The 25,889-nt window shown below is 40.4% G+C and overlaps 1 protein-coding gene across 3 annotated transcripts in view; it reads right to left on the bottom strand.

Moving 5' to 3' along the window:
- Positions 1–25,889, bottom strand: part of MACROD2 (mono-ADP ribosylhydrolase 2) — an 851,353-nt gene that overhangs the window by 353,677 nt on the left and 471,787 nt on the right. The window lies entirely within an intron of this gene.

Below are 25,889 nucleotides of genomic sequence, written 5' to 3'. Positions count from 1 at the left end.
GAAAGAAAAATGAATTTCAGAGCCTGGAGTAAAAAAGTGTTGAAAAGATATCTAAAAATTAAAAGGTACCATGATTTTTTTAATCTCCCCCTTCCTATCCCCCCAATTATTATGAAGTATGTTTACTTTTTACACATCATTCTTCTGTAGTATATGTGAGCATAATAAAATAAGATTTGGTGGCAGGAATATATATTTTTTTTGCCTTTCTTTATAATTTCCTACAATGTACAGCAGAAACAAACAGTGGCACTGTTTTTTTTCAGTGTTGCACTAACAGGGATTAGGCCAACACTTTCAACTGCAGTATTGCTGGTCCCCTTTTAGGTTGTGTTTCTGTGGGTCAGGTTTCCAACCAACATCTGCTGTTGCTACACGCCAGAATATTTCAATTTACTCACAAATCCTACAGAATTAACACCACTATTCTTTGTCCAAGCTGGTTTTGATAATTTCCATCCAACAAATGCCAAAGCACCAGAGAAAATGGACAAAATAACATTAAAATGCACACTGTCTTTTTTTTTCCTAATTCAGACATCATCTGTCAAGTCCTGCTCTCTGCTATTTAAAAGGAAGCTTTTAGGCTGAGCTATAATGTTCTGAAAAATTCAAAATCTTTTCTGTACATTAGCCACAAAGTATTGATAAATCAGGAAATAAAAGCACATCTGTTTCCCAGTGCCCAGAAACACTGTGGAATCCACTGTGATGGAAACTGAAACCTTTAAGAGCTAAACTTCCCAATTGCTACAGAAAACCTCCCTCCTGTGAAGTAAATCAAAGGTTGAGAACTCGTCTTTCCATTTTGATCACAGTAATTTTCTCCAGTTGAGGGAACAAGATGGACAGGTTGGATAATTTCTGTTGAATGTCACAGCTGCCAGACAGTGACTCCAGAGAACCCTCCCTACCACTGAACCTTCAGCAGGTGCTGAGTTTTTATCTGCTGATGAGGGGGGTGGCAGCAGGACACTAAAACAACCTGTGAGTTCAGAAAAGAGTTATACCCCCACGTGTTTTTTAGCTACTATCATAAACTGAGAGCTATTAAGAAAGGACTTGAAAAAAGGAAAGAGCTAGTTTAAAATTTGCTTCTGTGTGCAGACACCAGGTTATGTGAGTGCTTCCACCACCAAAGACTGTAATTTCTGTTCATGACTATTACAGTTTCCTGGAGGTTGAAACTTTCCAAGGAACATTTCTATTTGGAAGTTCTGGCAACTTCAGAGAAATGAGGGAAAAAACCCAAAATTTCTCTACTTTTTTCCCTTGTTTTTTTATTTTACAACAGGTGAACTTCGATTACAGAGCCAGAGACATGATTTAACAGTAGACTTGGCAGCGTGGGTTACTGCATGGACTCAATGACCTTAGAGGTCTTTTCCAACCTAAATGATTCTGTCATTCTGCAGGGAAAGGAAAATACTCATGAATCTCATGGCAGCCAAGTTCCCTCTGCATTTACAGACACCTAGATTGGAGTTACCATGATGCATTTTGAATTCACAATACCCAGCAGCCAACAAGCAAATCAAGGATCAACTATAAAACCAACTTTAAAAGAATGTGTAAAGGATGAAGAAGACAAGAAAAGAATCATAAACATTTCCCTCTTTTGGCTAAGGCTGAGATTCTTGCATTTCAATGCGTAGCTCCTTGAAAGCTTAAGTATAATGGCTTAAATTATTCATTGATTAATTAAAGGCAAGAAGGAATTTTGGGGAACAGACCAAGGACCAAATTCTTGCCAGGGTCCTTCTGTATAAAACTCCCACAGTATAATTTCTAGATGCATTTAATTCACTAAATCTTTAGCTCCATTCCTTGAGTCTTTCATTATTAAGCACTAGTTCAATAATGCTAGTTTTGCTCAATAAATGCAAAATGTTTTTGTCATCTTTTTTTCAGAACTTCCCAATTTAGCATTTTCATAGCAACTCATCAGCATTCCTGTATTGCTGTACCAGACACTTCAATAAATAAGTAACCTTTAATGCAGTTATTAGCTTTTATGTTCAAATTCTTCCAAGTCCATCATAGGTGGTTCTTTAGACAGGACACAAAGGATGGTTATGAATTGAATAGGCCCTGACCAACCCAATCTAATGGGAGGCATCCTATGGCAGGGGCTTTGGAATTAGATGATGTTCAGGGTTGCTTCCAACCCAAAGCATTCTGTGATTCTGTGAACTGGTTTATAAAATATCACAACTGTTGTAACTGTTTACAGCATATTATTGGCAAAGAAATGCTTTTCTTAGGCACATTATTTTACTGAAACACATGATAAAGACTATATTAGCAGAGCAGCATTATTAATATGCCAGTGCTTTATGGTCAGCAAACAGGGAAGTAATAATTTTATTGCTGTCAATAAAATCAGTGTATATATACATTTCCTAAACACATAGGAAACTGCAACTACAACTACAGTAAGCTCAACTACATTGAGTTTATTCTACTTAAGCTATTCCAAAATAAATTTTGCAGGTGGGCAAAACCCTTTGAGATTATACAGGCATAAAGAAAACAATCCAGAAAACAAAACAGCTCTTCCCCCTCCTTCAGCCCACACAGCTGCTACCTGAGAATCAAACTTCACAGGCTGAAGCAGAACCATTTATTTTTAATACATCAACAAAGACTTTCAAACTTCAAGCTTGTCTGTCACAATTGTTTCCTTTCTGCTCACATATTATCCCTTGCAGAAAGCTGCAGGGTGGAGGAGTATGTGCCATAGGGGAGGTCTACAGACATTTGTCCACAAGAAAATTCAGGGCAGAAGTGGTGCCTGCTGTTCTGGCCACCCACTACAGCAGCCAGCCTCAATTATAAACTTCCAGCACTGCTGGCAAGGACAACCACAGATGTGCAAGTCCTAGCTGGCACCTTCCACACCCAGCCAGAACAAGGATCCACCCCTGGGGAAGAGCATGGGCTTTCTGAAGGAAAATACAGCAGCAAAGGATTGCCACAGGGCAGATAAGAAGGAATGAGTTTCACCAGAGAAGGCAAAACAAGTGCAGCAGCTGTGGGCATGGGCGTGACCATGGTCTGAAGGTACACTGTGAGCACAATGGCATGACACAAAAGTGGCCTCATCACCTGAAGATTTTTAAATTGGGGAAAATGTAGAGAAACTGAAAAATTATTTAGTTTGGCTTGAAAAGCTGGCTCCTGTTTGCTCTTGTCTGCACCCGTTGGGGTCCAAGCGCTTCTCAGGGAGGTCAAACAGGAATAAGGGATGCAAACACTTCCCAAAAACCAAACCATGTTTTTCTATCTTCCAAACCAAGTAAACAGGTCAAAAAGGGAATGGGCATCACTCAGAGAATGCCACAGTAACCATTTGTAGTATTTTAACTTTTCTGTCAAAAGCAGCAGCCAGCACTGCTGTGAAGGTGCTGATTTACTGTGGTCAGTTTTCCAGCCAAGTGCACTGATAGGAAACTTCATTAAAAAGAAAGCTGCAATCCATGGGTCCATAAATCACTGTGTGTACACAGAGCAGAGATGTTTGCTTACATTTTTAATTGTACATTGAGGTGGAGAGCCCCCAAGGAAGGTGTACCCTTATCTGGGATTCAGGCCACAACAATGGATCGAGCTGCTTTTAATGCTAATGAAGCTGTTGGTTTAAAACAGTGTTTATAAGGAAAGGAGACATTTCAGAAATGAAATTACAGGTGCTGTAGAGTACAATCTTTATGCATAAAAAGGCCAATGAGGCTTGTTTTCTCAGGTCTTTTTCTTAAAAAGTCAATCCATATGCCTTAACTTGCTGCTTTCTCACACAAGTTTTTAAGTGTACTGCTATGAAAAAAGGGAAGAGCAGTGTGGGCAAGGATGAAACACAACTTCCAGTTGAAAAGGGTGAAAAGAAGTCACTGTGCTTCAGAAACCAACCTGGAGGACTGGCCTAAATTAATCACAATGTAATTTACTCTTCCCCTGTTCTTTGAAAATGTGACACTGGATGGCAAAAATATTAGCACAGTGAGCTTTTCCAAACAACAAAAAAAGTACAAGTTTCTCCCATTCCTTCCCTTAGAGATGTGAGTGTGGTGCACTCACACTGCTAATGAACCACAGCCAGAATCAGTTCCATATTTTTTCTCTCCTTCACCCCATTTACACATTCATAGCCATAACTGGCCCATCCACCCAACTGCATAACAAAGCTGGACCCTGCCAATCACAGAGGGAGCCATATGAATTTCAAGAAGGAAGGTACTGCAGTGTGTGCACCATTGAATTAAAAAAACAATTTGTAAAAATTCAGAGCATTGAGGGCTCCATTTGTAAATATTATCAGCTGATTTACACAATAAGCACCCATCATATTGGTGCTGAAAAGGGATCTGAGCTGAGGTTCAGCTGGTGGCAAATGGAATTACCTCTAGATACTCATACCTACTGGCTATCCCTATTCTTCAGCAATGTGAGCAGCCTGTTACTTTGGGATAAAAACTGCTCAGCTTTTTCATTTTCTATTTCTAGCTACATGCACTTGCAGATAAAAAGTGCATTTTCAGCATGCAAAAAACAACCGTTAATTTTAAGTTCAGCTGAAATGAATCCCACAGGACCACAGTCTAATTCTGTGTCTCCAAAAGCAGATTAGCAGAGCTGAATATTATAAATGTAAGACATCTTTAATAAATCACTGAATGCTGCGTGTGATTACAAACAACACAACTCCTAGGTTCAAAAGCATTTCTCTGCTTTGCATGGGTATATATTGTATTTATGTGTAGTTAAAGAGTCAGTTTCAGGTTTTCAGGCTTGGGGCAGTAAGCACTGCTCAATCTGAACTTTGTACCTTTTATAACTGCCTTCAGTGATTAATTAGCTGTTTTGGGTGAATACAAAAAATGTTTCCTTAGCTGCAAAAGCTACAATATCTAGAAGTCATTTGTGTAAAATATTTAAGCCACTTTTCACTTAAATGGCATTGTCTGCCAAGGAAAGGTAAAGAATATATTTACTGTAAATTATTAACCAGCATCCCTCATTGTGGGTTGGATGTAGATCCTAACTACAAGACAGCACAGACAGTCAGAAAACAATATTCCCAGAGGGAGAGGAGAGGGATTTGCAGAGTCTGAGAGTCCCTGTGGGGAGCTGCAGAGGTCTGCACTCAATAGCCTGCATTTAGCAGCGAGCGACCCGTGGGAAGCTGAAAAACACAGAGAGCTTGTTTACAATGGTTACACCACTGCCTCCACAGCCAGCCAGAGAATTAAGTCACACAAGTCAAAGCCCAAGCCTCTCTGGCACTCATGTTTGTCATAAAATACAAGGCCCAAGTATGTCTGTGTAATCCCAGAGCAGTTCCCCTCCCATCAATGAGCTTCCAGCATGGCTCTGCCATCAGGGCCTCACCATTAACAGTGGAAACAAAAGTAGGCTCTGTTCAGGCAGGAGAAGCAAGTGGTGCAATTAAGAGACACTGTACTGAATCCCAAAGGAATAGGTTTTACAAAGCAATTTAGGGCCACGATGACAGATGTCAAAGCAGTGGCCAGACAGACGGCCCCACAACTTCCATGGAAATAATTGCCCACGTGTAAAGCTAAAAGGCAACAGCTCTGCTTGGGATATTCATAGTGTGATACCAATGAACATGACAGGACTGAACATGAAGTTATGACATTCACGGCTTGTTATTCCTGGTTTCTTTTTCAATCTCGACTGGAAGAATTTGCAGCAGAAATGCTCAAATGTTATCCTTGTTCCCGACCTTCCTACCCAAACAAAGACCTTAATATACCTCGGAAAAACAGAAGAGATGAAATTGTGCTGCCCCAAGCAGATTCTGTCCCCCACACACTAGAGGAAAGCTCACTTTGGGGTAGCACCAGAGGAGCTCAGACAAGCACCCTCCTCATCGAGTGGCTCATGAAAACACGTACCAAGTGACCCCCTCGACCCAAGCAATGCTCTCCACCTTTCACTGACTATTATTCTTCACAAGTGGACAGGGCTACAGACAAAAATGTCCTAATCTGGCTTTTTGTTTATGGTTGCTACACATAGGAAAGCATGAACCACAAAGATTATCTATTTTTATTATATTGAATAGCAAAAGATGTTCATGAGCGAGTTTGGCTTTAAATCATTGGATAAGGCTTTTCAACACTCAAAAATAAACTTGTTTGCTCTAAACTGAAAGTATTTATTCTTTAGAAACTAAGACAGAGTTTCAGTCTACCCTTGCACAAAAATTTTACACTGAAATCCACAACCTGGTGAAGGATATCACAGCAGCCATGTAAATTCAAGGGATATTTAATCTCACTCAATTCTTGATTCAGTAGAGAATCTTGCAAATATTACACATAAAAACACACAACACAAATCAAGTCATAAAAATGCAAATGGGGATTGAGTTAACTTCAGTTCTAGTTTTGGAATTTGATTAATTACACAGGCACAGAAATCAGAAACGAGCTAATTTATGTTCTCAGCTTCTCAAAGCATGGACATCTTGTCCCACATTGTCTGTTCTCAGTGTCCAGCCTGGCTCTGTTGAAGTGAGTTTAGTTACCTCTGCTGGGGTATTGCACAATTAGAGCATAAATACACCCTTTAGCATTGGATTTATTACCTAGGATATGGGGAAAATAAAACAGCAAAACAACCAAAACAAAATGAAACAAAAGTCCAAAAACAAAACAGAAACAAACAAAAAAAATCCACAAAAACCTCACTCAGCCTCATTTCAAAACATAGTACCAGATTACTTTTATCCAGAAAAGATTAATACTCAGTACTAAATTTCTTATGCTCTCCTCTGAGTGCTGAACAGTGCTACAGAGTGCTCTGATAATTTAACAAGCCATAGCAAAAGCTCTTCATTTCCTATTTTAAGGACTTTTTTCTGTGCAAGTTCTGTTTTGATAACTTCCAGGATTTCTTATTAAAATGCTCTTTATTATTTGATCAAGTTCATTGTAGGGATGTTGAAACAAAGGAAGACATCTCATGAAACAAAACAATCCAACGTGTTGTGTTTACCATGCCATGGGACATCTTAAATACAAGCAGACCCCCAGATACTGTGCCAATACTTTGAGGCTTTCTTTCCCCCCTCATGAAACTATTGAAACACTCAAATTATATATCCTTCACGTAGAAATTAAGAATATTAGCATAAAAACTTATAAAACATTGATCTTCACTTGAAAGGACTGGCTATTACAGCAGGAAGTTTCCAGAAGACCAGACTAAACAACCCTTAATCACAAATTAGCAGCAGAATAACCTCAGGTGAAATGAGGGGAAACTGCCAGCATTGGTTTTATCTGCCCATTGAAGGGATACAAAGTTTTTAATCAGATCACTTCAGGTAAAAAGGTTTTTAAAAAGACTGAAAGAATTGCTTCCTTAAGAGCAAGTTTTATTGGCTTCTTCAAGAGGCAAAATATGACTCAGAGTTTCAAAGACTTATTATATTCATAGCTTCAGTTGTGCATCTGTTCCTTAAGGGAAGTACATTACAAAAAGTTCCCCCATTTGTTTTATTCATTTACTATTACTATATGTTTTCTTGGGAATAAACAAACTTCTTTCACCTCGGAAATTGGAGCACATCTATTTTGTTTGACGTTTCTCTAATCTACATATCCCTCACAGCAGGAATTAGATGCTTTGCTAAGGATTTTGCATGTCTTCTTTAAGAAAAAGAGAAAAAGATTATAAAATTACAGGTTCTCCATGTATCTTCCAAAGAAACCAGTGGCAGCTAAATCAGCCTAATTAACTTTCAAGTTTGAATACTGGAAACCATGCAAGGAAAGTTCAGCACTTCCCTTGCCACAAACAGTGCAATGCAGCTCTTGCAATACAGATGGGAGAGCCTTGTGCAGCCTCTTGGTATCCCTTAGCACCTCTCAAATCCAGGTGGATGCAGATGGAGGAGAAGGTTAGAAACTGAAAGACTGAAACCATTAAATATTTTTAAAAATACAATAAACCCCAGTTTAAAAAGACAGAGGTGAGGATTCATTTGAACTGTGCTACAGGACTCCATTCTGTACAGCAATAACCACAGTGATTTATAGCTCCAAACTGGAAAACTGCCTCTAAACTCAGGAGCAATCTCACAGAAATTGGTGAGACTACTGCTTAAAGGTAACAAGGATCCAAACACCAGCAAAGGAAATGAGAGCACACCTTCAGGATGAAGGAATGCACACTTAACATTTCATCTTTTACTACCTTTACTACCTTTTCTCTTCCACAAGAAAACCATAGTCTCTAATTTACTTGGCCTTGAGTATTTATCTTCTGTACTTTTAGCAAGTTGCATTTAACAGATCTTTGTCTGAATTCAGTTCCTTAAAAGATGGTTGCCCTACTATATCTATGAGCCCACCACAAAAACAGAAAAAGAGGAAAAAAATAAATTTACTATTGAAATCTTCCTCCCAGACTCAGTCAAACAGAGGCAGTGGAAACAGGGACATGATGCAGCACCCAAAAGTAAGCTCAACTCATTTTTAGAAGCTGACTAGATTTCCAGTTGGCAGTGCCACTTTAACTGCCTTACATAAGTGTGATAAGTGAAATGACTGGACAGCTCTTTGAACCTCAGGATGAGACTTCTTGCCTAGAAGAGGAGTCTCACTTTCTATCATCAATTGTATTTTAATTCTAGGTGGCTGAAACCACAGTAAAGCATGCTCCTGGTATTAACACATTCCAGACACCAAGTTATGAGAATTCTGTACATGCCAAGATAAATTCCTTAGACTGTTCTCCCACCACCTCTTCCCCAGAGATGCTCTCTAGTCTGAAAGACAGTTTAGTTTCATCAGCTGGCAATGAGACAAATATTAGCACTTGGAACCCAGCTCTGCAATCCATCCTACAAGAAAACCCAGCAGATGATGGAGGAAAGCAAGCCTGGTCCTAGAGAGAGGAGGGAAATAGAAAGACATGTGTCTGCACAGACTAGAGACATTATCTATGCTATTGATACAGAACACAGGAAAAACCAACAGATTTAGAGAACTTTAGTGCTTCAACCGTGCTACCTGCATGCTTTGTAAAAAACAGCTATTATTTCTCTGAATACTTCAAATGAAAAGAGAAAAGAGGCTAATTTACATTGTTAATAAATCCAACTACTGTTTTAGCAGAACTAAGTAAATAAAAGTCTTGAATCCAGACTGAGAGCAGCCATTTTTCTGGGGAGAGCAGGGGTACCCTGGAGATAGAACTGTCCTGACACCACTTTGTTACACACACGCTCAGCCACCAGAGCCTTTGCCCAGGGCAAACACCCCACAACTTGTTACATCCTGCTTGTTCTCAGGACTCCTTAAATTTGAGCCCAAGCTCACAATTTTCCCTTCAGTTCATACCTCCACTGACAGGACAGCAGCATGTGACTCCAGAGAAACTAATATGGCTGTGCCTGGCCAAGGTACTCTGTCCTTAATGCTTTTATCAGTTTTCATTCAGAACTGAGCTTTCACAGAAACCACAAGCACCACACTGAAATCATCTGATCTCTCCAGCCCTCCAGCTCAGAGAGGTACCAAAAGGAGAGAATAGAAAATAACAAGAAAACACCACTCCATCTTTTACTCAGTTTATTCTTTGGATTGTGCTCATAATACAACATCTAACTGAGCAATATTTCTTATATACAACTTGTCATGGACTGTGACCAGCTCAGCCAGGCTAGCTGCCAGCTGGGGTACAGAGGCTGCCTGCTGACAACACAGATCAGCTCACCAACACCACAGGTAAGCACCACCGAGGTGGAAAGGAGCTGAAAGTCTCCAGCAAACGTGCTCAGAATCAGTGGCAGACAAAAAAGCTAAGTACAAACATGAAATGCATCCAATTAGGGTACTTAGCAAAGAAATTGTGGTATGGTATTTTACACAATATGTAATGCTTCTGTAGTTCCAAGTGAAAAACAAGCTTTGACAAACATCTTGAGAGTGTTTTGCATCAGTGTAAGTTGTAAACAGTTGAATTTTCAGCACGAGCAGACATACCAAAATAAGAAACAGGGAAACTACTTTTTTTTTTTTTTCAAGATAAAAAATGAATTGCAAAGTGAGCTGTTAGCAACTTGCTGAGGTTTATTGCACTGCTAATGTTCTCCATGTCAATGTCACTAGGAGGAGCCCGTGGAGAAACACAGGTGTCACCTCTTGTTCAGCTCAGTTGAGAAAAATGTACTTAAACAACCTTCTGGAAAGTCATGTAATGAGCTAAAAGAGCTGCTGAAGGACATTCCTGAGCTTCTACTCTCCCTAAAGGAAACACAGATGTAAATAAAGTCAACTTGGGCACTCAGCAACATTGCAGCATGCCATCAGCCTGTCCAGGCATTTCATAAAAATCACCAGTGGAGAATTTCTAACTCAAGTCACTCAAAAGGGATACTGGGATTCAGGAATTGGGAACCAGAAAGATTGGGGCTAGAAATGGCAGCAATGCATTTGAAAAAAACCTAATGGGGAGATGGCAAACCTCGTGAGGGTGACAAATGTCAGAACCACATGCCATTTCCAAACCCAAGACTGCCCCTTGCTGAAGGGAACTGCTTCATTTCTGGGAAACCATATTGAGAAAAATATTTGTAAATTTTATTGCACTTGTCATCGAGGCAAAATGGTTATTTTGCCACCTGCAGTGTCCACAAATTCAATGCATTGTTTCTCCAGGAAAAGAAGAAACGTCTGCAAAAATCACATTACCACTTGAACAGCAGCCCAAGGATTAGAGGGACTTTTTAGAAGTCCATGTGCAAAGCTGTACTTTACAGCGCTGTTTCCCCCTGTGTGGGATGTCAGAAAGACAAACTGGTATTTTCACAGTGAAAGCAATTGCTTCAAGAATAATGTCAGCTCTTATTGTTCACAAAGCACTAGAAATCAGAGCACGTGAAGCAGCAAACCATTTGGCTGACCTTACCAGCTGAGCAACATCCAGTCAAGCAAGCTAAAACATCTTGGGCAAGACAGCAGAAAAGAAAATCACAGACATGTACTTTCACATGTTCTTGTGATACCACTGCAGTGGTTTTTTTCAAAGCTAGCCAAATGCTTGATGCTAATCATGGCAAACAACCTGACTTAATGCAGGTGAGTGTTTTCAGAGTGGATCCTGGGCCTGAAAGCAACACTCCTAAAAAGGTAAATCAAATTGCTTCATCAGTGCCATCTACACAGTCGAGTGCTAAAACCCACCTGGGCTCCTGTATGACTTGGAAAATCACTTTGAAGCACTGGCTGTTGGTGGCTGTTTGAGAAATCTCTAAATAGTACCAGATGGAAGAGGCCAAGGATGAGGAATCCTGGATGATGATTTTACTACACTTTGAAGCTTTAGAAAGTAAAGCCTTTACATAAGCACAAAGGCATCTTTTCATTCCTAAAAAAACTCAGAAGGGAAGTTGTGCTCCATGTTAGTGCTGATAGTGTTCATGGTTCACGTGTGTTCCTCTCCAGTTACATTCAGCCATCTTCAAGATTTTCTAAACTGATACCCGAGACCCTTATCTTTGGGGATAAAAAACCCCAAACAAACTAACAAACAAAAACAATCAAACAAAAAAAACCCACAAAAAAAAAACACCAAAAAACCAAAAAACAAAACCCAAAACCAACCAAACAAAAAAAAAAAACCTGAAAAAAACCCCATCCCACAAAACCAATTGTCATTATCAAATTCCCACAGAACAAAATTTTAATATAACCAAGTTTCGTTGGGAACTTCACCTCATTAGAGTCCTCATCATTTAAATAATTTTCAGCAATAACAAAGGACCCTGTCACAAAGCTTTTGATAGATGTTTCATAGCCAACACATTATGGTCAGGATTTATGGGAACGCTTTAGAAAAGGAAAAAAAATAGGACTGACTATCATTTAGCAGAGAAATTATAAATGCAAATTCAGAGGAAGACAGTATCCTTTTCTTCATGGAGACAAATTCTGAAGTAGTTTCTGGAAAGGAGGACCATATAATAAACTTCTAATTTCTCTAGTAACATTAGGATAGGAAGGAAAATTACAATAGCCCAGGTACCATGTCATCCTTGATATACTACTACACTTCTTTATGAGCACATTACAATTCAGAGAGCTAATAATAAAAAGTGATGCTGAGATGATGAATTGATGCTATGCAATTAGACCTATTAGAATTCACAAGAGTCGACAGGCAATAATCAAACCACTTTCATGCTGCCCATTGCAATTATCTTTGCACTTAAGAATCAACAAAGCACATAATGACTTGCTCTCAATTAAGGAATTCATGAGAAATGGAATTTTAATTAGTGTGTAGAAAATTTGGACCATTTATTACTTTACAGGACAACAGATAGTAAAAACTAGTTGAGTAGCTCTTAGTTCAGCAAGGGTTCAGGTCCAAGAAGAACACACTGGTGCTTCCAAAAAGGAGTCCCTAATAACATCCCCTGAAATCAGATTGCCAAGGTAAATGCACATTCACTTCTGCTAAATTCTGGAGAAAGAAACAAATAAATAAACCCACAACAAAACACCAATTCACAAACAAAATTGTTGGAACATATGACTAAAATGGAAACCATTGCGGATGTTCTCAGTTACTGACTGCTGAACAAGTTGGGTACAGTTACATTTATTTGTGGTACAAGCCACAGACACCAGAAGATATAATTCTACATTCTTACCACAAAGTGAGTAGGACAAGACAATGAAAATGCACCATCACTTTAAAAAAACTGGAGTCTGAATAGTAACTTGAATGTGGATTTAAGTTTTTTTCAATGGTGCTGGAATAGGAAGACTACTTAGATTCAAATAAAATTATTCTCACAGTTTGCTGATCTTAGTACAAAACAATTTACCAATAATTTAAACAAAAGCATCAGTTAAATTCTGGAAGTGTATCTCCTTGATAATACGAAACAGAGGTTGATTGGGAAGTCAACAGATTATGCTGAACTCCAATGTTACGAAATGCACATTTTTCACAAATGCAAAAGAAGTCTGCACTTCAAGTGTGAATGCTGGCAGTGAAGAGATGGGTATAATGCTGTGTGCTCACATGACTTTAGTGTGTCAGAAAGATATTAAAGAACCTATCAATGTGCTAAAAACGTATTTGCAGCAGGTGGGTCAGCATAATCCCAAGCACAAGTATAGGATGGGTGGAGAATGGAATGAGAACCACCCTGAAGAGAAGGAATTGGGGGTGGGAGAAACTCAGTGTGACCCAGCAATGTGCACTGGCAGCCCAGAGAGCACCTGTGTGGCATCCAAAGCACCAAGAGGCAGCAGGTGAGGGAGGGGATTCTGCCCCTCTGCTCCACTCTGGTGAGACCCTGCCTGCAGCGGGGTCTGGAGTCCCACCATAAGAAGCTGGATAATAAGTGGACATGCCAAGGTGAGGGCAGAGGAGGTCCATGAAGATGCTCAGAGGGCTGGAGCAGTTCCTCTTTGAAGCCAATGCTGAGAGGCAGTGCTCAGTCTGGGGAGGAGAAGGTTCTGGCGAGACCTTAGAGCTTCTTGCAGTGCCTAAAGGGGGCTACAAGAGGGCCCAGACTGATAGGACAAGAGGGAACAGCCACAAGCTGAAGGGATAGGTTCAGATTAAAAGTTAGGAAAAATTTCTTCCCTGTGAGGATTGTGAGGCACTGGCAAAGGTTGCCCAAAAAAGAAGTGGATGCCCCATCCCCGGAAGTATTCCCCCAGCTTAGTTGGGGCTTTGACCTGGTTGAGGGGAAGGTATCCCTGCCCATGGAATGAAGGTTGGATTTAAGGTCCCCTCCAACCCAAAAACTTTTTTGATTCTACTCAGTCTTTTTTAAAAATAGTACCAAAGATCCATAATAAAAAAACAGTTAAATACTGGGCCATTTGGATTATGATAATAATATAGATATTATTATAATAATAAAAACTTAGTTTAATGCATGATTATTACCTGAAATAATGATTTGAGTCCTATCAATTTCCTATTTTGCTATGAATAAACAGCTCGATATTTAGTGCTCAAAATCTGTCAGAATGGCATTCTATTCCCATTGTCAGGGAACTATTGCAACATTTCTCATTCTTGATTCCATGGGGGAGCCCTGTCTTTACAAAGTCCCTATTAAAAAAACATTCACAACAACCTGAATGGCTTCTTGTAAGTGATAATACTTCAAAAGAAGGGAAAAAAAAAAAACCCCTTTCACACAGGATTCATTCTTAAATTCCCCTACGTGCTGTGCTTAGCGAGGGCTCTGGGAAACAGCAGGCAAAGCAGCAGGCACTGCTGCCCCAGGGCCATCCCTCCCACAAAGGGAACATTTCCACACTGCTGCAGAGCCACCATCCTCACCCCACGCAGCATTTTCAGGGAAAGGGCTCTTGTGGATACATCTGTCTGTCTCCAGCAGGCTGGAATTGCCCCTGGGGAGCGGGGAGAGCTGGTTGCAGGTTGAGGCAGCTCAGCGTGCCGCTGTCACTTTGGATCAGCTGCGGGCGGCGATGGGCCAGCCCCGACGGGAGGACACCAGCTCGAGGATGCCTCACTTCCCACCTTCTGCTTCTGTGTCAAGTGCAGCACATTGAAATTAGCACGTCTCAGCCAGAGCATCAACCATGCCACCAAAGCTGCCCTCTCCTCCTGCACAGCACATTCTGAAATGGCATAACCTGTTTACTTTGCTGCAGTTGTTAAATGCGAGTGGTTTCTGCAAAAATGATACCTACCCTGGCCTAGGTACTGCAGCAAAGACACTTTTGGGAAGGGTTTGAGAGCACTGAATCTCCTTGGAGGCCCAGGGTGAATAGTTCAGACATACCAGGCATTTTGATCAGAAGGCAAGTAACAGTTATGCTTTAAAAACTTGACACAATTAATTCAAAATATGCTTACAAGGTAAAGAACAAAGTCGCTCCAGAACGAGCTCCTCGATTAACATCAAAATCTGTTAAACAGTCATAAAACACACCGTGCTGCTGAGGAATCTTATGAGTGAACCTGAACTAAGTGATTCTCTGGGCCACAGAATTTACTGATCATGGCTCAGTACCTCATTAGAATTAAGGTTTTGTTAATTAAAGCCTTCTTTCAAGTGATAGATGGCTACTGTGGATGTAAGCTGCACATACTGTTGAGACTTCATTTTAAGAATAGAAAGCACAAATGAAACATATAGCCCTGGGTAAAAATAAAGTTGCTTCCTATGGAAGCCAAGATTTCTTGCACTGCAAAACAGACAGGAGAGACGGGCAGAAGGTTCTTTAAAATTCATTAAAGTCTTGTTGGCACCCACCTTTATTTCAAAGTCTTTGAACAGTATCCTTTTCACTAGTCCAGTCTTGCTAAAGGTCACAGAAAGCTTTTTCAGAAAAAGATTCAAGATCCTTAAGAGTGGACTTGCTCGCACCCCGCCCAAATCCTTTCATCTGAGATTTTAAATCCCACATATTGCATTAAAAGGCACAATTATTAAAAACAAAAATACACAAAAATCCAAAACAAAAAGGAAAAAATTAAAACAACCCACAAAAAAACCCCAATGGATAGAAGTGTGTTCAATATAGCTAGGGAGACAGCACAGTATATTTAATCCTCAAAACTTGTTACCCAAAAACTCCTTGACTTCTAGGAAAAACTAACACTATGCTTTACTGCAGAAAAGGACTTCTAAGAGAGATGGGCATCTACATCAGAGAATGAACCCAAACACCCTTAAAAAGAGAAAGTCTTAGGATTCTTAAAGATTCATCAGGGATGGCATGGGAAGTCTACTGAGTGCAAGAAAGTCAATGAGGCATCTCTAAGGTCATGTAAAAGGGGATGTTTATGAACAGGCAATGAGAAAGAAAACAGGCAAAACTTTAAAAACATATCTTTTAACCAACAAGCTATAAAATTGCAAAATACATATTCTCATTAAGAGAGGCACTTTTTTCCCATTTGGTGACTTCTCAAAAAGAGAACAATTGAGAAGAACATTCTCTGCTATTTGGATATTCAAGTCTAGTTTTTACCCAGCTGACCCTTCCAAACACTGTATTTGATTCTTTAATGGCTTCATGGTTCAGTGAATTTGAATTCCATCCTTATTGCCATGACTAAAAGGAAAATTCAAAACCAGAAGATTTGGACTACTTAGAAATTAGGCATATGTAGAGTTTAGGACGTACTGCAACAAAAGAGAGAAATTACAGAGGTCAGAATGCACTTTTTTCCCCCTCCCATATCAGAAAAAGCATGAGCTCTTAACCATATTGATAGCTATTAATAGCTCTGAATCTGGATAAACCTGTGCACCTTCCACAAATGCTGTAAGGTGAATAAAGCCTCTAGAATTACCCACACCTGATGAAACAAAATCATGGGTCTTACTCCAAGTTTTGACCCAGTAAATTCAAAAGGAGGAAAATGCTGCAGACCTGTAGCCAGTGTGGGCTCCAATTTAAGCATAAACACTCCTTTATTTCCTGAACTGAAGCTTATCTTCAGAATTTACTTGCTTTTCACCCCTAGAAGTGTCAGCACTGGCCTTTGCAGCAACTAACACAGCCATCAAAATAATCAGCACAGCAAAAGTACAGCAAATAGGCTGATGAATTGGTATTATAGGAATCTCTGCCTGTAATAGAGAGAGCTGGACTTCCCAGATGGGACTTAATGGTTTCTGTACTTCACCTGGCATCATCTTGATGAGAAGCTGTTCCTGCCCTGCTTTCCCTCAAAGGAAAGCATCCTGGCTCTGGGGAGCTAATTCCCTTCCACAGCTCAGGGCTGTGCAGAGTCTCAGCAATTATGCACAGCTGTATGAGCCTTTTCAAAGGGTGGATGCTGTCGAGAAAGTAAAGAGGCACTTGGGCCATGTTGACCAGAATCCAGGACATTGAAACCCTGGAGAGTTTGCACTGATTGGCTTTTTATTTTTGTGCTTTATTACAAGGAAACTAAATGAATGAAATACAGCCAAACATGTTGTGATCACAAAAGAACTTCATCTAAACACAAAATTTCTACCTTGTATTTATCTGTCTTCTCCCTTTTTGACTCTGCCCCTACCCTTCTTCATTAAAATATTTATGTATGATAATGATTTCCTGAAATACAGAATGAAATCAAACCATATTGTAATAAAACTAAATTAAGCAGAAGATAAATAAATCAAGTATCATTTTTTACAGCTTTCCCAGAAAGAAAACAATTAGCACATTAGCAGTAAATGCAATAATAAAATTAGCCAATTAGGATATTTAAGTGATTATGACATTGAATTAAAAGAGTAACTGCCATACATATGGATAAGCTCTGCTGAAATAGAGAAGAATCTGCAGCACTGTCCTCTTCTGTGTCAAATGGAGTGCTTTTGCACCACAGTGGATTTATTGCCACACACAAAACCTGATCTGACAGTACCCCTGTTCTCTAGTGTCTGAAGAAGACACCTTAAAAGCAAATGAGATGATAGTTGTGCTCACATTAATTGTTGTTGTGATACTATTTGCAGCATCCTTTCACACCAAAATTGACTACAGAATTGTAATTAGTTCTTTAGGAATGTAACAATTCTAAAAAAAATAATAAAATCTAAAAGGTTTACATATTAATTGCACTTCAGTGTTTCTCTCCCAGATGGTAACACAGCTGACTGCCATTCCCTCTCATAACACAGCCCTGTTTATCCTCTGAATGTCCCCAGTACAAAACTGTTTTAATCCTTTGTCGCTGCTGTAAAACTTGATCTACCATCCGACAACATAACAAATGTCAACTTTGGGATATGTGGTAGAAAAAGCAGATAGGATAATCCAGCCTCTACATCAGCAACAATGCAGTTCATGGCTCAGAGACAATGGCAATGCAGATTATGAACTGAAAGGTGCAGTATTTTACCTCTCACAGCTCTGGACTAAAGTGCAGCTCTGCTGCACACGGTGCATTTTGGGCACGTTTCCTGCTGCTCCCTTTTCCATTAGGCAGCTTGAAGCTTTATGATGCTGAGGATAATCCAGCATCTACATCAGCAACAATGCAGTTCATGGCTCAGAGACAATGGCAAAGCAGATTATGAACTGAAAGGTGCAGTATTTTACCTCTCACGGCTCTGGACTAAAGTGCAGCTCTGCTGCACATGGTGCATTTTGGGCACGTTTCCTGCTGCTCCCTTTTCCATTAGGCAGCTTGAAGCTTTATGATGCTGAGGATAATCCAGCCTCTACATCAGCAACAATGCAGTTCATGGCTCAGAGACAACGGCAAAGCAGATTATGAACTGAAAGGTGCAGTATTTTACCTCTCACAGCTCTGGACTGAAGTGCAGCTCTGCTGCACACGGTGCATTTTGGGCACGTTTCCTGCTGCTCCCTTTTCCATTAGGCAGCTCGGAGCTTTATGATGCTCAGTGTGTGTGACTGTGCTGTGCAGTCAGCTGGAAGGAAACAGCGCCTTTATTACAGGCGTCTGACGATCTGTTAGTTCTTGTAGAAATTATGGAGCGGTTAGGAAATCTAATATATGATGTGGAGAGAGATTAGCAGAGGAATGGGATTTTGATTCAGCATCTTAAGGAAGATGGATGAAGGAAGAGTGAGCAATTAAAGCAGTTGATCTTGTGCAGAGAAAGAGCACCCACACAAATCTGTACATCCACCTATTCCTCCCTGCAAACATGCACACGGAGTGTGCCTAAGGAGTGCCACCAACAAGCCTTTATTTGCTGTTCCTACAATAAAGAGTCAGAAATTTTCATGTACTTAGCAAATATTCCAGTATCTACTACATGTCTATTACTAGACTATTATAGGTGCACACTTTTATAACTAAGCTACAATAAAGTGAGAGAATAAGGGGTATGGAAGATTAAGGAGAAGTAGAAAAATTGTAAACAAACATCAGTAGAGAATCACATATTTACTGAAGCAAGCTATTATATACTTAAAGCAAATAATTCAGAAACTAGGCAGCATGCTGGAAAGGTAAACTGACATCAGAATAGACATCTCCTATCATCATAGAAAGGTTTAGATTGGGAGGCACCTTAAAGATCATCTAGTTCCATCTCCCTGCCATGGGCAGGGACACCTTCCGCTAGAGCAGGCTGTTGCAAGCACCATCCAACCTGGCCTTGAACACTTCCAGGGATGGGGGACCCACAGCTTTTCTAGGAAACCTGTGCTAGTGCCTCACCACACTCACTGTGAAGAACCTTTTCCTATTATCTTATTAAACCTGCCCTCTGTGACTTGGCAGATATTCTCTCTTCTCCTACCACTTCATACCCTTGTAAAGAGCTCTCCTGCAGCCCCATTAGGAACTGAAGGCTGCTATAAAGGTCTCCCTGGAATCTTCTCCAGCCCCATTTCTCCCAGCCTGCATCCATAGCAGAGGAAGACTTCCACCACTACAGCTCTGCTGCAATCACCCTGTGCCCTGCGAGAGGGAGCACACGTGTGCAGAGCCACTTTTTTCCCCTTTACAGCACACAGATGAACCTCTGCTCCCAAGGGCACAAGAGTGCCACGTGAAGTGATGCAGCAGGATTCACCACAGGCAGGCTCTGCCATGTGAGTAAGTCACAGAAGGGACAGAAGGGTTTGCTTCATTGGCATATAACCTCCACCTACAGCAGTTAACCTCAAATGTTTACTTTATTACACACAATATGCCTCCGTCGAAAGACGCTGCACTGTGTTATTTAAACACAGACTTTATGAATATTTTTATAGCTCTGCTATTCCCCCCTAGTGTATATTTATTTCCATTTTAGCTCAGCAGTTTTCTCAACCAAGCCTCTTTGATGTAGGTCCATGTGAGAACACCAACTGAAAAGACTTTAAATCAACCTCCTTGTTAGTGGAAGCACACAACACTATTAACCAGTGACTTGATATTCCTTCCAAAGAGCAGGAGGTCAGCTCTCTGGGCTGAATTAATACCTCCACAGAATAATTTCCTGGCTGAAGAGTCAAGAGAAAAATGACCTCACTCTGTGCTCAGCCAGGGCCACTAGGACTCAGAGTGACCCTGGGCATGACCAACTTTGGCAGCCACCACCATATTCAGATCTGGGTCCAATGCCCCATCACATTTCACCTGCTCATTACCCACCTTAGCCAAAAAATCTGTTGCGGAGAAAACAAAATTATGCTAGGCTAAAAGCAGGGCAGTGCACTAGAACCAGGCAGGAGACTGTTTTCTTTGGTGCTTTGAAGTCAGCATCTTAAAGCATTGTTTCTTTGCATTGATGTGATATGCAAACAATAAGCCAATTAGTTTAAACAGTATCTGTATAACAGAACAACCAAAGAGAAGAGTATTTTACTTTTTCCTCTTGTTTATATGAAAGAAAAAAAAAATTAAATTAGACACAGGATAAGATGGCACCCAGTCATTTCCACAGATTTCATCCCCGTTCTGAAATAGATGCTCAACTGTAAATACTCTGCATATCCAGCAGAGCACAAACCCATGTGTTTATATTTCAGTTGTACCAGAATCAAACAGATGCAAGAACAAGAATTTGACAGTGACATTGTTCAGTACTGAGCTGAATTTTAAACTTAATATTGAATTTAATTTTAACATCATTTCCAGACAATTTTAAAATGAAACAAACTTTACCCCACACCCTTCTGAAGAAGTATTGTACCAGAGTTTGAGCAGCACAAGCCTAGCAAACCCATCTAGAAATTTTATACCTACCCTTGGACCACTGTGTTTTGAAACAGACAGTAAGCCTTACATGAAAAAAGTGATACACTAAACATAAATCAGAGAAGCTTGACATGATTAACAACACTGGGCCAGTCACCCTGAGAGAATATAAAAAAAGCTATTAATTAATTCAGTGATGAAGGATAGCATTCTTCTTCTCAGGCATTAGCTAGCATAAGACCATTCCCACCACTTACCAAGAATTAGACTCTCAATTTTCAACTGAATAAACCAAAATCAATGCATTGTCCACCATCTGATTTATTAGACTAGATATACTGATTTATAAAAAACTCTTTAGCAACTTCAAAACAAGATTCTATTGTTATGCAAAATTACATTGCAAATCAATGAGAAACAACATTACACAGTTAGAAGAATAAGATTTAAAGCTAAAACATTTGGAGCACACAAAAAAGAATGCCAGCCTTGACATGATGACATGTCATGGTTAGAGTGTTGACAGATTCTAAATTGTAGGGTTCAAACACCAGGGACTGACCATGTAACACATGAAAGGTTGCCAGAATGGTAAACACATAAAAAAATGTGTTTGCAAAAAGAGACTGTCAACCTTCAGTAGAAACAGGTCTTTGTGCTATCGTGTCTCTAAAGATGTAAATTTTTCCCCCATCATTTGACCATCCCTGTGAAAGAACCTGATTAGTGTTTTGGGGAAAAAAAGTCATAATTCCTACTACAAAAATAAACCAAACAAGATAGTCCTCCAGTGCAAGAGTAGTAGTTATTGGCTGGGTTTATATTATTTTTTATTATCTGCATCAGAAGCAACAATTTTAGCAGAATCATTTAGAAACATCTGCATGCCCCATTCAGTCACATCTATAGAGTCCAAGACTTTCCAAGCCATCACCAAGAATACCCTCGCCAGCTGTCAGGAGCAGACTTTGTATTTTCATTTTAAAACTCAAAGCACTGAATGAAAGGCAAATTTTGAGGAGCAGCTGCCTTGGTCCTGCAAAGCTTGTGGTTCTGTCCATGTTGGAGGAAGTTTTGTGGGCATTTCCAACACAAATTGATTGACACTAAGATAATTTATTTTGTGAATAAGAGGAACAAAAAGCAAATATGGCAAGTGTGTGACAGCACTTGCACGAGTCAGATGCAAGGGTCGATGGATGGCTCACAAATACAGATTATTTTGTCTTGCACTATACTTCTGCTCAGCACAGAGCCCTGTTCAGTGCCAAAATTATGAGAGTTAAGACAACAGATGTTAAGATTCCCAAAACTCTGTCAGTAGAGTCAGAGGGATGATCGTGATCTTTGACTACAACACTGTTTTACTCTCAAAGATCCCAACACAAAGACAAGAGGGTTATCCCATACTTCAAAACAGCAAAAGCCTTCTTGAGAGACTTGGCCAGGTACTCTCTGTCCTGAAGCACTGAACCAACTGAAACCCAAGAACACTTTACAAATACAACCTCACTGATGCATGCACAGACAAAAAGGCTAGATCACTAAAGCCTGAAACCCACTGCAGTCCAGACACCACGTAAAAGCCTTTGTACATTCACTGCCTGATGGCATTCTGGCAGCAAGCATTAGAGATTTAGTGAAAGTGCCATAAATTCCAATGCAATTAAAAACCAAATAACATTGCTGTATTTATGAGCCCTGCACTAGTCCCACCCCCATCCTAGGCATCTCTGGGCCACACAACAGGAGGGAAAATATCATGTTATGAAGAATTTAGATCCAAAATCAGTATTTAACAGCCAAAGAAATTGCATCTAACCAAATTTACACCAAATTTGCTATCATAATCTGCAGTTATTTGACTTTGAGTTTTTATTTTTAAATGGAATTTTTGTTTCAAGCATAAGGAGCATGTGTTCAAGACCTCTCCTGTCACATTACCAAATGCAAGGCAGAGAATTGAGACACTAAGTTCACTTAAGTGTCTTTTAACAGACACTTTACTAGCACTTATAGTATATTAGGATGTGCTAATTTGGTAACACTTGTCACACAAATTCCAAATTTTGCACACAATAACTGCTTTTTAGTGAAAAAAAAAAAAAAGCCTTTAGGATTTTGCATAAGTCCTTGTACAGTAAGGCACAGAAAGTTTTGCAAGTGTGTCGTGCACAGAATGGCAGCCCTTCCTCAACACAAACTGCATTCAGAGGTAAAACAGGTGCAAAAATGAAAAAAAATCTTTAGGGATCACTGTAGAACATAATCCACATCAAACTTATCAACGTGCAATTTTTAAAGGGAATTTTTCATTCTGGCAGACCTTAGAGTAATGCTTCACAATGAAGAATTTGTAATTTTTGTGGCGATTAAGGATTTTAGTCTTAGCACAGAATCAGAGATTGAGCTGCAGGGCAAAGGCAAGTCACATGGAAGAGAAAAGTCTGTCACTTCAAAAAAAAACCACCAAGGAAATAAACTGGTCATTCCTGCCTCCCTGCAGGTTAGGCTTTGAGCAGTCCCAGCAAGGCCTTGTCAAGTGACACCTGATGAAAGCAGGAGTAGTGCAAAGCAGAACATGAGGCTTAAATGTCCAAAGCAACTCAGATGGGCATTCACACAGCTGGAAGGGAAATGAGGGAGCAGAAGCTATGCTCCACCAACCTACCCCATGCCACCATGTTATTTCTTTAATTTGTTCTACCTGTCTGCTCAGATTACCTAATAGGAATCTCAAGCTGCACTTACAGTGCCGGCCAAGCCATTGGATAAATGACTTTTGATGGAATTAGGAAAATTGTGCTGTAATGGGGTGTTCCTCAGTGATCACCATGAGACTTTGCCTGATCACCATGCTGAGCTGGAAAGGAGATTTCAGGCCTACTGGATTTTCTGTGTCAAGAAGAGAAAATTTCTACAGCTCCTGGGAGGTAGAAGAAAAATTCCTTCCTCACACCATTAACTCATGTACTTAAAACACTTCCTAGAAAATAGACCTGGCACTGTCTAAAAATGTTGGAGATCTTTGCCAAAGGCCTCAGTGGGAGAAAGAGGGAAGGGTAAAGCTTGTTCCAACTTAAAACTACATACCCATAGAGACCACAGAAGGCAAATGCATTCCCTAGCCCAGGGGTACCCAGGAGACAGAAGCAGAAAGGGTCACAAGGCCCCAAGCATTTTAAATTATTCACACCCTGCCTCTGTTTTTCCTACTAAGAATCACAGAATATCCTGAGTTAGAAGGGATCCACAAGGATCATCGAGTCCAACTCCTCTGATCTTGAGCAGGACAGCCCCAAGAATCACACTGTGTGCCTGAGAGTGTTGTACAAACACTTCTGGAAATCCAGCAGGCTCGGTGCAGTGACCACTTCCCTGGGAAGCCATTCCCAGTGCCCAACCACCCTCTGGGGGAAGAACCTTCTCCTGTCATCCAGCCCACTCCTCTTCTCCTTCACACTCATCCAGGCCATTCCCCCAGGTCCTACCCCTGGTAGCCCCCAGCAGAAGAGATGGCTGCCTGCCCCTCCTCTGCCTCTCATGAGAGGAAGCTGGAGATTGCTGAGAGGTCTCCCCTCTATCTCCTCTTCTCCAGGCTGCTGAACACACCAAGTGACCTCAGCCACTCCTCATATGGCTTCCCTCAAGGCCCTTCACCATCTTCCTAGCTTTGGATGCTCACAGCTTTATAGCCTTACCTTGTGGTGCCTAAAACTGCCCATGGAAAATGAGTCCATCCATGAAATTGCCAGCAGTGAGTATTTTTGTAGGTATTCACTACTCACATTTCAGACCAATGCCCCAGATGGTCTACCCAGTGCCCTGGCCATGGTGAGCCAGGACAGAGTTTGGGCCACGTTTTCCTTATGGAACAACAAGATTGGAGGAGGGCTAAAAAGTTCAATGTGCACACTTTCTGTAACCCTCTATATGACCCATCAGCCCACACAAAGCACTCACACTTTTTCTTTCCAATTAGTTTGGTATTTGAGGGAGAAGTGAGGGCAAAAACTCAACACAGTCTCAAGTGCACAGAGCCTGCAAGCGGACTCTTGAGCTTTTCAGGTGATTTATAGCCCATCTCCTGAAGGAACAGAAACTAATGAGTAAAACAAAGTCCCTTTAATCTGCCTTTGCCTGCAAATTCCTTCCTATAATCCCCGTCTTTGTTCCCTCTTGGTAGACTGCTCACCAAATTTACATTTCAGAGTCTTCACAAATATTTCTTTCTGTCTGTTAGTGACACAACATATAATCACCCTACCTGAGCCTACTACTAATAAACAAACAAGAGGATTGCCAGCTTTTTTGTGTGCCTTTGAAAAATCTAATTGATTAAATATTGGCGGCATTCAAATATTTAACTACTCAGTCAGCACACAGAAAACCTAGCAATTTACTTTTCCCTCAGGGAACGTCACCTATTTGAAGTGACTAGGATGGCAAAGTGCTACAGGTATATTTTCCTAACTTAAATTACATTTGTAGAGTAAAGAGCAGGAAGTAGGAGGTGACAAAACCACATTAACCACCATATAAGCATTAAAAAGTAGAGGGAATAACCAGATCTGCCCTGAGCAGACCCAGTAAGATCAGTTTAAAAAGAAAGGTGAATGGAAGATGAACATGAAACTCAACTACTCATAACCTTGCATCAGTTCTAAAATTCCAGGTTTGTTATGTGGCAAAATCAAAGAAGAGAAAACAACAACCGTGTGGCAGGCACTGAGGACCAAAGGAAGTGAGATGTTGTGATATTAAAGCATTGTAGCTGTCATCACTTCTGCTAAATGTTGCTACTAATTTCTATCACCTTATCTCATAAATTAAAGAGCTGATAGATCACAACAGCACAGAAAAGAGCTATGAATCAGTTAAGGATCAGACCTATTTTCACAGCTATACATGAAGAAAAATTATCCCATCTAGTCCAACTTTAAAAAGGGGCAAAGTGTTCAGTGTGCTGGGATTCTCACTGGGGCAGGTCACAGAACACATCTATCCCCCAGGCCCCTCAAGGGCTGTCTGAAAACACAGACCAGAAAAAACATCCTCCAAATACTGACACTCAGCAAACAGCTTGCATCCTTTGGTCTTGCCTTTGCTTCAAAAACAGGAGCAGAAGAAATCTTATTTCCCTGACTGGCAAGGGTATTGCAGAGCCGCATTCGAAATTTTTCCCGAGATACCTGAAAGATTGAAGAGGCTGGAAGAGGTCACCAGGATAAACCTCAGATAACCATTTC

The sequence above is a fragment of the Haemorhous mexicanus genome, chromosome 3, assembly GCF_027477595.1.
Source record: "Haemorhous mexicanus isolate bHaeMex1 chromosome 3, bHaeMex1.pri, whole genome shotgun sequence".
Lineage (NCBI taxonomy): Eukaryota > Metazoa > Chordata > Aves > Passeriformes > Fringillidae > Haemorhous > Haemorhous mexicanus.
The sequence above is the reverse complement of the archived record's forward strand: the minus strand, read 5'-3'. Positions and strand labels throughout refer to the sequence as shown.